Source organism: Hippopotamus amphibius, chromosome 3, assembly GCF_030028045.1.
Source record: "Hippopotamus amphibius kiboko isolate mHipAmp2 chromosome 3, mHipAmp2.hap2, whole genome shotgun sequence".
In the NCBI taxonomy this organism is placed as follows: domain Eukaryota; kingdom Metazoa; phylum Chordata; class Mammalia; order Artiodactyla; family Hippopotamidae; genus Hippopotamus; species Hippopotamus amphibius.
Window position 1 is genome coordinate 164,039,928 of NC_080188.1, and position 14,465 is coordinate 164,054,392.

A 14,465-nucleotide genomic window follows, 5' to 3' on the forward strand; every position below is an offset into this window, starting at 1 on the left:
GGGGGTTGCTTTAGGTTGTACTGTTTTGATTTTTTTTTTATTTGAACTTCTCAAAACTGTTGTAAAATGAGCAATAAGTATTTTTTCTTTTTTCAGACGGAAGTTTTGAAAGGATGCTATACTTGCATAAGATCTATTAGCTCGTAATCTATAGTTGAGTAAGAGCCTTGCCTTCTTGGTCCACAATTCTTAGCACTCCTTTATGCTGACCCATTTCAAAAAATATGCTATTATTTAAGCCATCAAAAAGAACTTAATCAACTTAAAGACCTACAAAATGTATTTCTTCATTCTTTAATTCATTCATCAATCTGAGTAAGTGGGCTCTGTGTTTTAGGCATCCCCATGGTGGATCTGGGGAATATAGTTAATTTAAGTGAGGCAGAAATGTAATAATAATTATGACAACAAGAAACATAGGAATAGATGACATTTGTTGAGCTCTTATTATCTGGTAGGAACTGTTCTCAGTATTTTACAGAAATTGTCTCATTTAACCTTCATAAAATCGCTATGAGGTTTCCATTTTACAGGTGTGGAAACCAACAAACTTAGAACCAAGACCTTGAAAACTTATTCAAGGTCATGCAACCAACAAGCAGCAGAGTAGAGTCAAGAGTCAAACCCTAGGCTTCTAGTAGTATGCCTTACCAAAGTCAAGTGTTATAGGCTGGCAGTACATGAAGTTCAGAAGGTGTGGTCAATTCCAATCAGAGGAGAGGGATTGGTGTGGTGGAAAAAGCTTCACAGACAAAGAAGAAACCTGAGCTTGATGGTAAAGATGAACTTATTCCGTAGGGAGGAATGAGGGCAGGGAGGGAGGCTCTTCTGGAGACGGGAGCAGCATAACCCAATGAAGAGTTTTCACAGTAAAACAGAGAGACATAGGCTGTCTGTAATGTGACTGAAGTGCAAGAGTGTTTCTTTGAAAAGGGAGGCATTGTCATTTTCTTTGTGGTCCAGGACCACTATTGCCTAAGAGAGCTAGTTGTTTCTCTATACCCTGGGGCAGCCGTTCTCAAAGTGTGCATAGCTTTTAGGAGGTCCACAAAGTCAAAACTATTTTCATAATAACAGGAAGATATTATCTTCCTTTTTTCATTCTCATTCTCTCATGAGTGTACAATGGAGTTTTCCAGAGACTACATGATATGTGATATAGCAACATTTGAGTTTAAAAGCGGATATGAGAATATACCTGCACTGTGTTTCAAGCACTTGGATCCTGACTCTCTATAACTCACCAACATGATAAATGTATATATATTCACTGAATCATTATTTTAGAACTAAAAAGACCAAAGAGGCTATAGAATTCTTACATAGAGAAAGGGAATTCTCTAGAGGTTAGGTCTTATTGGCAGTAGAACAGTGAATAGCAGGACACCTAGAATTAATTTCCAAATCCAGGGCTCTTCTCTAATACTCAGTGGCCATCAAATTAGATGCAAATTGAAGACTTCATTAATGAAAACACAGTCCAGTGCAATGGAGCAATTTAAATGGCTTTGAACCTGTATATATTTAGATGAACAGAATGCTCTTAAACATAGTTTTAAAATTGTAAATAAAGTAAAATATGTAGGTTCTTAAAAACTTCTATGGAGAGAGAGGAAAACTAAGATAGGAAACTAAAGCGGGTTATAAAGTGGGGGAATGGAGGATAATACAGTATTAATATTAAGAGCAGTTGTAAGGAAGCCAGATTAGAAATTAGGAGGAGGAGGGATTTCAATTAGGCCTTGAATGAAGTGTTGAGTTTATAGGCAGTATAATAATAATAATAATATAATAATAATAATACACCATTAATTGTTACTATGTGCCAAACACTGTGCCTAAGGTCAGGCCAAGACAGGCACAAATAAGAAAGGGTATGTGATTTTGGAATGGGAAGACCAGTCTTCTTATTGTAGCAGGAGTATACTAGGGAGTTGGGAAAAATAAGATTATGAAGGGCTTTAAGGAGAAAAAAAGTTAGGGTCGATACTGTAGAAGGAGGAAGACTTTTATTTAAAAATTATTTAGGGGATTCTAAGCCTGTTGATTTGGTTACTTGAAACACTGTGTTATTGAAAATAACAGTAAACCCAATATAAATCAGGTAGTTCAGAGTAAAAAAATTCTTAGTAACAGATTACACTATTTCGTTTCAATATATAACACACAACCTGTGCTACTGCTCAGAGGGAGATTTCATAAGAGAAGTTCAAAAATTGAACATAAAAGCTCTTTAATCCTGAGAAAACAACTCCCCAGATGTTCTTCATATGCCAGTAGCCCAACACATGCTTATGGATGTCTATTTTATGTTAGGAATTTTCTGGAAACAGCCACTTATTAAACTGGGATTCATGTGTTATGTAACCCATTGTTTTCATCAGGTAAGATATTTAAGTCAGAAATTTGGATTGCTATCAGATGAAAGAAAATATACTATTTGTACATAAAAAATTGAATTATGAAATAATTGAATGGTTGTAGAGATTGTAATTTATACCTTTATTTGTTGTACATGAATTAATCGTTTTTACGCATCATTTAATTTTCACAACTCTATGAGATATATATTATTACCATTTTAGATGTATAATTTCTGCTCTATTTCCTTTTTTTAAAAATTAAAAAAAATTTTTTTTTTGCATGGCTTGCAGGATCTTAGTTCCCCAATCAGAGACTGAACCTGGGCCCCAGCAGTGAAAGCCCAGAATCCTAACCTCTGGCCATCAGGGAACTCCCTATTACCATTTTAAAGATAAAGGAATTGAAACACAAAGAAGATAATTTTTCCACTGCTGTGAATCTAGAAAGTGGTGTCTTGTGGATTTAAAGCCGGGTCTGTCAGATTCCAAAGTTCACTGTTCTGTCTCTGAAAGCCTCCCCTACAACTAGAAGGACCTAGGTAAAGAAAATCCTCTTTGGACTCTTTACTTATATGTAAAAATATTGGGTAGAATTAGGAATATGATGTCTTTTGCTACTGAACTTTCTAGATTCTGTAACTCATACAGAATATGAATTATTAAACTGTAAAATTATACATTTTTACTAACTATAAAAGAGAAAGGGAAATTAGACTTATGAAGAAAATTTATTTCATTTAATCTTCTCATCCCTCAAAAGAAAATCACTATCATTTTCACATCTTAGAAGAGGAGTTACGCAGTGCACATGTAACACCTTGTCCACATCCAGATCGCTGATTACCAGGATGTGAGCTGAGTTGTCACTGACACATAACTTACACTCTTTCCTTTACTGCATTATTCAGAAAGAAAAGAGGAATCTTTATTGAGAGAAACCGTTTGCTATTTAGCTAAATTACATTTCAGATTCATGCATCACTTCAGATGATAGCACGATTTTATACAATAAAGACTAACTTTGGATGTTTTAATAGTGGTAGTTATTCTGAAATAACTTTCAAAGAATAACAGAGGACTTATAAGGTGCAACTGTTAGTCCTGGCTCTAAATCAAACAAATAAAAATCAAACAAATAAAAATCAAACAAATAAAAGTTGCTAAAAGTTTTTAGGTTATATTTAGACTTAATTGTACCAATATTTGTGTATAAATGATATCAATGAGTTTTCCTCATACTTCTCATATGATTACAGGAAATGAATTTTTATTTACCAAAAACCCTGTGTCTTGATTAAATTATCTTCCTGCATGGGCTTGCGGATATTATTAATTTCCTCCCTTGCAAAAGAAAATTCTAAAGTGCTCAAGGATTGTTTTTTATGCTTTCATAGATTGTAAATTCTGACAGTTATAAAAAGACTTTTGCCTTCTTGGCTCCTGTATTAGTCAGGGTTCTCCAGAGAAACAGAACCAATAGGTAGGTAGGTTATCTATCTATCTATCATCTATCTGTCATCTATCTATCTATCATCTATCTATCTATCTATCTATCTATCTATCTATCATCTATCTATCTATCTATCTATCTATCTATCTATCTATCTATCATCTATCTATCTATCTATCATCATCCGTTTATGGAAATGGATCACACAAGTATGAAGAATGACAAGTCCAAATCTGCAGTATGGGACAGCAGGCTCCAAACTCTGGAGAGTCAATACTGTTGTTTCAGTCCAAATGCCAGCAGGCAGAGACGCAGGAGGGCCTTTGGCTCACATGAAGTCCAAGGGTAGTCTGCTGGAGAATTCCCTCTTGCTTGGTGAGGTTGGTCGTTTTGTTCTATTTAGGCCTCCAACTGATTAGATGGGGCCCACGCACATTATAGATGACAATCTGATTACTCAAATTTCACTGATTTAAATGTTAATTGCATCAACAAATATCCTCCAAGTTGATGAAAATTAACCATCACACATCCACCCTTTCTCAACTCTGTAGCCATCTACATCTCCTTCAACCATACTTAATCTCCAAATAAAGACAATAACAAGGTCATACTCCCGGGTGACATGATACAGATATCCTGTGTACAACTGGAAATGCACTAATCCTTTCCCCAGAAAGGGATGCAAAGTCCTTAAATAATGCTTATTCTTCTCATTGATACTTCATAGCTTAAATATGAATCTATTTTTGTGTTTCTGTGTGACACACAAATACATTCATAATAAACTAAGGAAGAAATATTCATGGCAAATACAGTCTCCTTTCTGTAACTGGTCATTGAGTCATCGCTGGTATTTATAACTACCTTCTTTCACTATCCATTCTGTATTTTCTTTGCCTTCAACAGGCACCTCAGCTGATGGGTGACCCAACCTTCATTCCTGAAGGGTCTGGGTCATTAGTAGTCCTTCCCGGATTGGGTTCTTATAGTTTTCCATTGAGTTAACTCAGGGCATGATAATACTAAGAGGATCTTTTGTATTCCAGACATTCTCTTCCTTACCTCCATCTTAGAGGAGGAGTCCAATCTCCCTTTAATAGTTAGAATCAGCCACCCCAGCCAGGATAGTAGCTCCCTTCTTTGCCTGTTGATTCAGAGGCATGAGGAGCCCAAAAAGGCCAGGCAACAGCCTTAAATTACAGTTCAGTGGAATCATTGTTTCACTTCTGGTGGCAGCATTCCTTCCTTCAGAACTAAGACTTCTAAGCCAGGAGAGTATAAGGTCACACAGACAGGAAACAAATATTTTGCTAGTGGGTCACTAGGGGTAATAGTGAATGGTGCTAGTCCCATTTCTACTCTTGGACTCATGAATCCTGGGGAGAAACAGCACCAATATTGGACGCTGACTCAGAGCATTTACAACCTCCCAGGAAATGTGTTCCAGCCCTGCAGGGCAGTGCCACCGAGCTGACAATATAACTGAGTATTGAAAACATATTCTACCAGTCTATCAAGCTAGTTATTTCATAATGGTGCAGAACATGGCAAGGCTGCTAAATGCCATGACAGGGCCCACTGCCATACTTCATTTGCTGTGAGGTGAGTTCCTTGAGCAGAAGCAATGCTGTGTGGAATATTGTGACATTGAATAAGGCATTTTATATGTCTACAGATGGCAGTTTTGGCAGAATCCTTGAGTGTAGGGAAGGCATATCTGTATCCAGAATAAGTGTTTACTCAGGTAAAAACAAAACACTGCCCCTTCCATGTTGGCAGCAGTCCAGTGTAATCAATCTGCCATCAGGTAGCTGACTGATGACCCACAGGAATGAGGCCACATTGGGGACTCAGTGTTGTTAGGGACTCTGCTGCTGGCCGATTGAGTACTCAGCAGCTGCTGTAGCCAGCTCAGCCTTGGTGAATGGAAGTTCACGTTGCTGAGTCCAGGCATAACCTCCATCCCTCCCACGGTAGCCACTTTTTTCATGGCCCTATTGGGCAATGGTAGGGGTTGCTGGTGAAAGAAACTTACTGGTATCCACAGAACAGGTCATCCTACCCACTTGAGTATTAAAATCCTTCTCTGCTGAGGCTGCCCTTTGATGGGCATTGACCTAGGACACAAATATCTTCACATTTTCCATCCATTCAGAAAGGTCAATTCATATACCTCTTCCTTAACCTTTGCCTTCCTTGTCACCAATTTTCTAACTGTGTTCCTTTAAAGTCCCTAACCATACAGCCAAACCATTGGCCATAGGCCATATACAGATGTGTATAATTGCACATCTGGCCATTTCCCCACCAAAGCAAAATGAAAAACCAGGTGCACTCTTAAAATTCTGCTCCCCTGGGAAGACTCCCCTTTTTTTCAAGGATGTTCCAGAAAGGGGCTAGGGTCCTGCAGCTGTCCTCGTTCAGGTGGTGTCTAAATATTGTGCAGAATCTGTAACAAGGCCCAAATGTTCTCTCCTCTTTTCAATTGATCATAGGGATCTCTCCCATGAGGCTCTGGATGCAGGATGGAAAAGAGAAGGTAGTGTAACAGGAGTAGGGAGCATGGGCATTTTGGCCACTTCCTCGTAGAACTTATACGTATCTTCAGCGTCTGTTCAGCCCGATTTCACATATACCACTTCCTTTGAATGATGGAGTGCATCTGTGCACACCCAACTTTATGGCTTGGTGGGTCAGATAACATGATGGTCAGCTCACATCACATGATAACTTGGTCACCCATGGTTAAGCATTCAGTCTCTACTAAGGCCCAATAAGCAGGCCAAAAGCTATTTTTCAAAAGGACAGTAGTTATCCACAGAGGATGGCAAGGTCTTGCACCAAAGGTACCTATGCTGCAATTCACCTACAAGGGCCTACCACAGCCTGCAAACAGCATCCCTATCCGCCACACACACTTCAAGCATCGATGGATCAGAATGGTCATACGGCCCAAGGGGCAGAGCAGTTGGCACAGCAACGGGCCTATTGTAGAGCCTTCTCTTGTCCTGGGCCCCATTCAAAACTAGCTAAGAGGAGTTCAAACTGTTTGCCCAACAATGTTTACAATCTAAAAGGAATAAGAATTGACACAGCAAAGTGCTATTGTCATAATGAAGGTGAAAGCAAGAGGAAGAATATTTTAGATGAAGGAAACAGAATAAACAAAGGAATAAAAATCCTTATTGACAACTCAAGGTTGATTTCTATCACCTCCTTCAGAAACTATTTTGCTAGACCTGCATGCAGAAAACTATAAGACACTGATGAAAGAAATCAAAGATGATACAAACAGATGGAGGGACAAACCATGTTCTTGGATTGGAAGAATCAACATTGTGAAAATGACTGTACTACCCAAAGCAATTTACAGATTCAATGCAATCCTGATCAAATTACCAATGGCATTTTTCACAGAACTAGAACAAGAAATCTTGTGATTTGTATGGAAATGCAAAAGACCCCAAATAGCCAAAGCAATCTTGAGAAGGAAAGATGGAGTTGGTGGAATTAGGCTTCCTGACTTCAAACTATACTACAAGGCCACAGTGATCAAGACAGTATGGTACTGGCACAAAAATAGAAAGGAACATCAATGGAACAGAATAGAGAACTCAGAGGTAAGCCCAAGCACATATGGGCACCTTATCTTTGACAAAGGAGGCACGAATATACAATGGAAAAAAGACAGCCTCTTCAATAAGTGGTGCTGGGAAAATTGGACAGCTACATGGAAAAGAATGAAATTAGAACACTTCCTAACACCATACACAAAAATAAACTCAACATGGATTCAAGACCTACATGTAAGGCCAGACACTATAAAACTCCTAGAGGAAAACATAGGCAGAACACTCTATGACATCCATCAAAGCAAGATCCTTTTTGACTCCCCTCCTAGAATCATGGAAATAAAATCAAGAATCAACAAATGGGACCTCATGAAACTTAAAAGCTTTTGCACAGCGAAAGAAACCATAAACAAGACTAGAAGGCAACCCTCAGAATGGGAAAAAATAGTTGCCTATGAAACAACGGACAAAGGATTAACCTCCAAAATATACAAACAGCTCATGCAGCTTCATACCAAAAAAGCAAATAACCCAATCCACAAATGGGTGGAAGACCTAAATAGACATTTCTCCAAAGAAGACATACAGATGGCCAACAAACACATGAAAAGATGCTCAACATCACTAATCATCAGAGAAATGCAAGTCAAAGCCACAATGAGGTATCCCCTCACACCAGTCAGAATGGCCATCATCACAAAATCTAGAAACAACAAATGTTGGAGAGGGTGTGGAGAAAAGGGAACTCTCCTGCACTGTTGGTGGGAATGTAAGTTGGTACGGCCACTATGGAAAACAGTTTGGAGGTTCCTTAAATAACGAAAAATAGAACTACCATATGATCCAGTAATCCCACTACTGGGCATATACCCAGAGAAAACAATAATCCAAAAAGAAACACGTACCGTAATGTTTATTGCAGCACTATTTAGCATAGCCAAGACATGGAAGCAACCTAAATGCCCATCCACAAATGAATGGATAAAGAAGATGTGGCATGTATATACAATGGAATATTACTCAGCTATAAAAAGGAATGAGATGGAGCTATACGTAATGAGATGGATAGACCTAGAGTCTGTCATACAGAGTGAAGTAAGCCAGAAAGAGAGAAGCAAATATTGTATGCTAACTCATATATATGGAATCTAAAAAAAAAAAAAATTGTATTGATGAACCCAGTGACAAGACAAAAATAAGGATGCAGATGCAGAGAATGGACTGGAGGACATGAGGTTGGGGGGGTGGGGGGTGAAGGGGAAGCTGGGATGAAGTGAGAGAGTAGCATAGACATATATATACTACCAACTGTAAAATAGAAAGCCAGTGGGAAGTTGCTGTATAACAAAGGGAGATCAACTCGATGATGGATAATGCCTTAGAGGGCTGGGAAGTGGAGGGTGGTGGGGAGTCGAGGGAGGGAGGGAATATGGGGATATGTGTATAAGTACAGCTGATTGACTTTGGTGTACCTCAGAAACTGGTACAAGACTATAAAGCAATTATATTCCAATTAAAAAAAAAAAAAAAGAATCTGCCTTCCAATGCAGGGGACATGGGTTTGATCCCTGGTCCAGGAAGATCCCACATGCCATGGAGCAACTAAGCCCATGTGCCACAACTACTAATCCCACGCACTGCAACTACTGAAGCCCACATGCTTAGAGCCCGTGCTCCACGAGAGAAGCCACCACGCTGAGAAGCCTGAGAACCACAACAAAGAGTCACCCCACTCGCCACAACTAAAGAAAGCCCTTGCGCTGCAACAAAGACCCAATTTATCTGACAATCTTAAGTGTAGAGCAGCACTCTGTATAATAGAATACATTATCTAAGGACTACTTTGTACTTCTACTTACATCCAAAGCTATTTAGTTGTATATTCCTTATATTCTGCCTTGAAAGGAAATAGTTCCTCCTTTATTCTTTGATGAAGGCTGGAGTAAAATTTCCTTCTTTCATTTCCCCTCTATTCTAACTTCAGATCTGAGTCCCCCAATCAGTTTTGCCCCCTTTACAGTCAGTTACGTGGGGACATGAAAACTGCAGAGCAGCATTTCACTTCACACAAGAGACTGTAATCTGGAAACTTCATGTGACCAAAAGCTCTTAGAACAAGAAAATTTAAAAGATCTGGCCTCTAAATAATCCAAATATGTCAAAAATTCCCATGCACAAAGTTACAGACCTTACTCATAGGAATGATATCAGCCCTTTATTTATGGAGAAATTATACTAATCAGAGACACTGTTCTAACGACAAGCTTGCTTATCAGATTTGAATTCCACAACAACAAAGTTGAAAGAGAAAGGGGTCTGAAGAAATTACTTCAAGGGAATATACAGAGCCTGGAAAAATGGCAGTTGATTTCAAAAGCTGCAGACATGAGAGCGCTTAAATCAGCTCAGTCTGGGCAAAGAATTATGTTTTTTAGAAAGATTTCCATCCAAGTGATTAAATCAATACATTAATTTTTTTTATTAGTATTATGGAGAGTAATTTTTAAAGTCTTAGTACTTAGGAGAAGAAACTTTTGGATTACTAGAAAGCTTAACTATTTGATTAATTCGGTATCCAAGTAGGAAAGCTAAGGTTTTATTGAACTTGACATTGCCCTGGGCTGTTATGTAACAGCAACACCCATGTATTGGTTTAATAGCTATTATTGTATTGAGTTAATAAGATATGTCTTACACATTGTTCGGGCTGTTTTACAAGCCTTAGTACTCATCCTTTTAGCAGAATAAGAGATATTGTCTCCACTTCACAAGTGAAGCACAGGAATGAAGCAAAGCGCCCAAATTCATCCAACATTTTAATTCGACATTGACATCCTAAACTGAATGCTGCAAACTGTTTGTTGAAAACTGGGAAGAAGACAGGCACCAACCCTGCATGGAGAATTGAGTAGGGCTGTTGTTTCATTGACAAGCTGTCATAGCTGCCTCCTTACCTTCAGGAGGCCAACTAGTCAGTAGAGAACAGAAAGTGAAGATCTTGGCAGGGAGCAGGGGAAGTGGGAGCTTAAGAGGCCCTTGGGCAAGGAGAAACACAAAATAGGAAAATGATACTTGTGTTATGGGAATGGGTGGTGCTGAATATACCTAAACAGATGATTTCTGCCAAGAGAAAGTCTCGACCAAATTCAAAACAACAACATCAAAAGTTTTAATTCTAGGAATGACTTCCAAAAACATGAGTTTCATATTTTTGAAGACTATCCTAGAAAAAAGCATCATTACCTCATTCTCCATCTGCTGCAGAAAAGCCAATTTGTATGAATATTAGGCCAAATTTCATTTTCCCAGAAAGGCTCCTTTTCATAAAAGGAGGAGTGCCTGGGAAGTGAGGCAGCAACTTTCCTTTTGAAAAGGAAAACCTAAGATCAAAGGCTACTGGACATCTGCACCAATATGCCTCACAGACTTTCTAATGCAACCGTTGCAATTGAGACCTTTTCATCCAAGCCTTCTCCTCAACCTGTCTCCTCCCTAACAGCCTACTGCAAGTGCTCCTCCGTTGCGAGCCCCTGATCTCTCTCTCTAGCAAACCCATTCCCTGGCTGAAATGCCAAGCCACTGCCTATATTTGTGCCCTGACTCTTACAACACAAGAGCTCCTGAGGGTCTACCACGAGCCAGGAGCTGAGCTGGTGCTGGGACATAATTCTTCAAGGTAGAATTACAAAACCAACCTCTACTTAGACCAGGAAGAGCACAGTATTACAAGGAAAAACTTTTGCTGAAGCTTAACTGAAAAAGGTTAAGTTGATCAAAATCCCCATCTTGAGAAAGGAGCACTGTTATATATGATTGTTATTATAAAGGTGAATAACAGACACTGCCCTGGTCCTTGTGAAAAGCATATTTTAATGGAGAAAAAAGACATTAAATGAATATTTGTACAAGTAGTTTTAAGTATGATTGTGGGAAATGCAGAGGAGAAAATGCGCGTATCTGCGCTATAAAAGAATGTGACTGAGAGACCCAACTTGGACCTGGAGGGAGGGAGGAGTGGATGAGAAAGACTGTCTGAATAAGTGACAAGTGCACTGATTCAAGAATGGGAGGCTGTTAGTTAAATGAAAAGGGGGTGGGTTGGAGGGAAGGTGGGAAGGGGGAGGTCTAGGCAGAGAGAAGCTACAATGCATGCAAGAGCGCCAACTGAGAAAGGGTTCTGCAGAGACCCAGAACCAAGAGGCACTTAGTGGAGGGGGTGTGGGGGATTTGAGATGAACCAGCAACACGTGAAGCTGGAGAGGTGCTGCAGGGCCAATCCTAAGATCAGTGGAAGGATTTTAAGCTTGGCTTTGATAGAATCAGATTTGCGTTTTGAAAAGATCACTCTGAATTCAGTGTGAACAGAAAGGGGAAATTAAAAGGATAGGCATCAGTAGAACTACAGAGACCAGAGGATTTCGTGTACTGATTCAGACATGCCAAGTGTGAGATGTTAGGAATACAAGTGAAGGAATCAGAAAGAGGAAGTATAGATATTCAGGTGTGACGCTCAGAAGGAGGTTCTAGGTTGTTGATATACGTGCAAAAGTTCTTAGCCCAAATGTGTTGAGTGACACATGGAAGGGAGAGAAAATTCTTGAGAAGAGTGCAGAACGTGGATAAAGAGGGCCTAGGGCTGAGTCTTGAAGAACTCATATTTAAATAATGTGCAGAGGAAGAAGATCTGATAAAGGGAACCAAAGAAGCAAGATGAAGATAAAGAGAAGATAGTAAGTGAAGGGTAGTGAATGTTTCAAATAGCAGAAAAACATGAGTCATTTGCAGCTACAGAATTAGGTAAGACAGGACCAGAGGACCCTTTGCTTTGGTTAGCTGGTACTGGTGACTTGCAGAGCAGCTGCAGTAGAGTTCTGGGGGCAGAAGCCTAAGGAAAGCAAGGAAGCAGAATGAGATTGTGTAGGAAACTTTGGAAAAGTTTGTGAAGATAAAGAGAGAAGCAGAGCGGAAAGGAGAAGGGAATGTACATTCCCAGGGGACTTTTTTGGTTCCCTTTTTTTGTCTCTACATCAGCCTTTAGAGCATGTGTATATATTTATAGGAAAATTTCATGCAGAGGTGGAGGCAGACAACAGAGGTGGGGAGTGGCCCTGTGAGGACGGGGCAGTTGCTATGTTGGGGTTTCTAACCGGGGTTTGCAGTCCATATCTGATGTGATGTGACTCTGCCCTGCAAAGAAACGGGGCTTTTTCCTCCACTGAACTCAGAGGCAAGTGGCAAAGGATAAGCACAGGTTATAGAACATGTCAATCCTGTGGCAGGAAATAAAAGATCTGTCATCTGATGACTTTTAATTTCTCTGATTAGGAGGCATGTCTATCAGCTGTGAGGGTGGCAGAGGGTAGGTCAGCAGCCGGGAGTGAAAAAACAAAAATTATTGTAAATAAATGGACAGCAACTAGGCAGGGATACACGGAGACGGCCAGAATGGGTTTCCCAAATGAAGTTGATGGCCGTGAATTAACAGAGGTACCCATTTCCATCACTGTTTCATCTGCTTAAATATCTTTCTCCCCACCTAGGCCTTAAACTTACCAAGGAAAGTGACTGTCTGGTATTGACCATTTCAGTTTTGTTCCCCTCAGGTTCCCAGCACAGTGTCTCAACAAATGACAAGTGGCAGAAATGAAAAGAACTTGAAATATGGTTTCTCTGCCCCAAGGGCATAATGATGCCAAACAAGGATGGGGACAAAAAGAAGGTGTAGAACTGCTGTTGGAAGGTTTACTATAAAAAAGCAAACAAAAAACAAACAAACAAAAAACCCCAAAAGACTTCCCAGAAAGCTAGAAACTTCTGAGTAATACACAGAGAAGAATGTATCTTCCAGGACTAATTAACCTCAGATAATAATCAACCACAAGATGCAGGATTGAAGAGAAGTCTCTGTCTTTTTTTTTTTTTTTTAAATGGAAGCTTTAATGGAGGCTTTGCTTCTCCCCCAAGCTTCTTTTAGCAAAAGTTCCCCATCAGCAACATTTTATCTTAGACTTTGCTCCCATAACAACCAAAGGCACTCCAGAAGCAGCAGACTGGCTTTCAACCCCTGCTATACCCACCTAGAAACACATTTAGAAATGTGCCCTCACATGTGGGACAGGGATGCCCATCTGGCCCCCTTACTCGGAATTTATGTCTCATTTCCAGTTGAATTTTGTCCTTAATTTACAATAATCTTGAATCCCTGGTCTGTGTGTACATGCATGGGAGTAAATATATATGCTTACAAATATATATAAAATATATACTGACATATGTTTAATGAAAATATCTTTCTAAAAATGTTATATTCATCCAAAATATTCAATTAACAGAAAAGCTCAAAGAAATAATTTTAAAAAATTACCTAATATGCCACTAAGAAGAAACTTCATTATCATTTGATGAGCATCATTGCAGCAATTTATTTTTTTAATTTTGTTTTTTTGAGATATAATTGACATACATTATATTAGTTTCAGGTGTACAACATAATGATTTGATATTTGTATATACTGTGAGATGATCACCACAATAAGTCCAGTTAATATCCATCCTCATATGTAGTTACAAAATTTTTTTCTTGTGATAAGGACTTTTAACATCTACTCTCTTAGCAACTGTAAAATATACAATACAGTGTTATTAACTATGGCAGCAATTTATTTTTGTAGATTTCAGAAAGAAGGATAGATGGATGGATGGATGGATAGGTAGATAGATAGATGAGTGAAGGGATAAATGAATAGATACATAGACAAAAACTGGATTATATAATACAAGTTACTGAATAAGAAATGCCATTTATATCGCTGGAATTTAAGGGAAGGAAAAGAATTTAAAGTACGATTGAAGGACTGTACTTTCAATATTTGTTGACAAAAATATTTTAAATTTAACATCTCTCAATAATTAGGATTATGAAAAATATTAAAATGTGGAGGTCATTGTTTTAACTAGTTGGTCAGTTTGGGATGATATCTTTCACTCCCTGCTATGAAATAGTAATAATTTGAAACATTTCCTTTTGTCTCCCTATTCACATCTTTTAAGAAAACTTTTTGTTAATTCTTGTCATTA

General features: G+C 38.8%; 1 protein-coding gene across 3 annotated transcripts in view; it reads right to left on the minus strand.

Annotated features, from left to right (window-relative positions):
• Window positions 1-14,465, minus strand: part of PLA2G4A (phospholipase A2 group IVA) — a 143,889-nt gene that overhangs the window by 50,268 nt on the left and 79,156 nt on the right. The window lies entirely within an intron of this gene.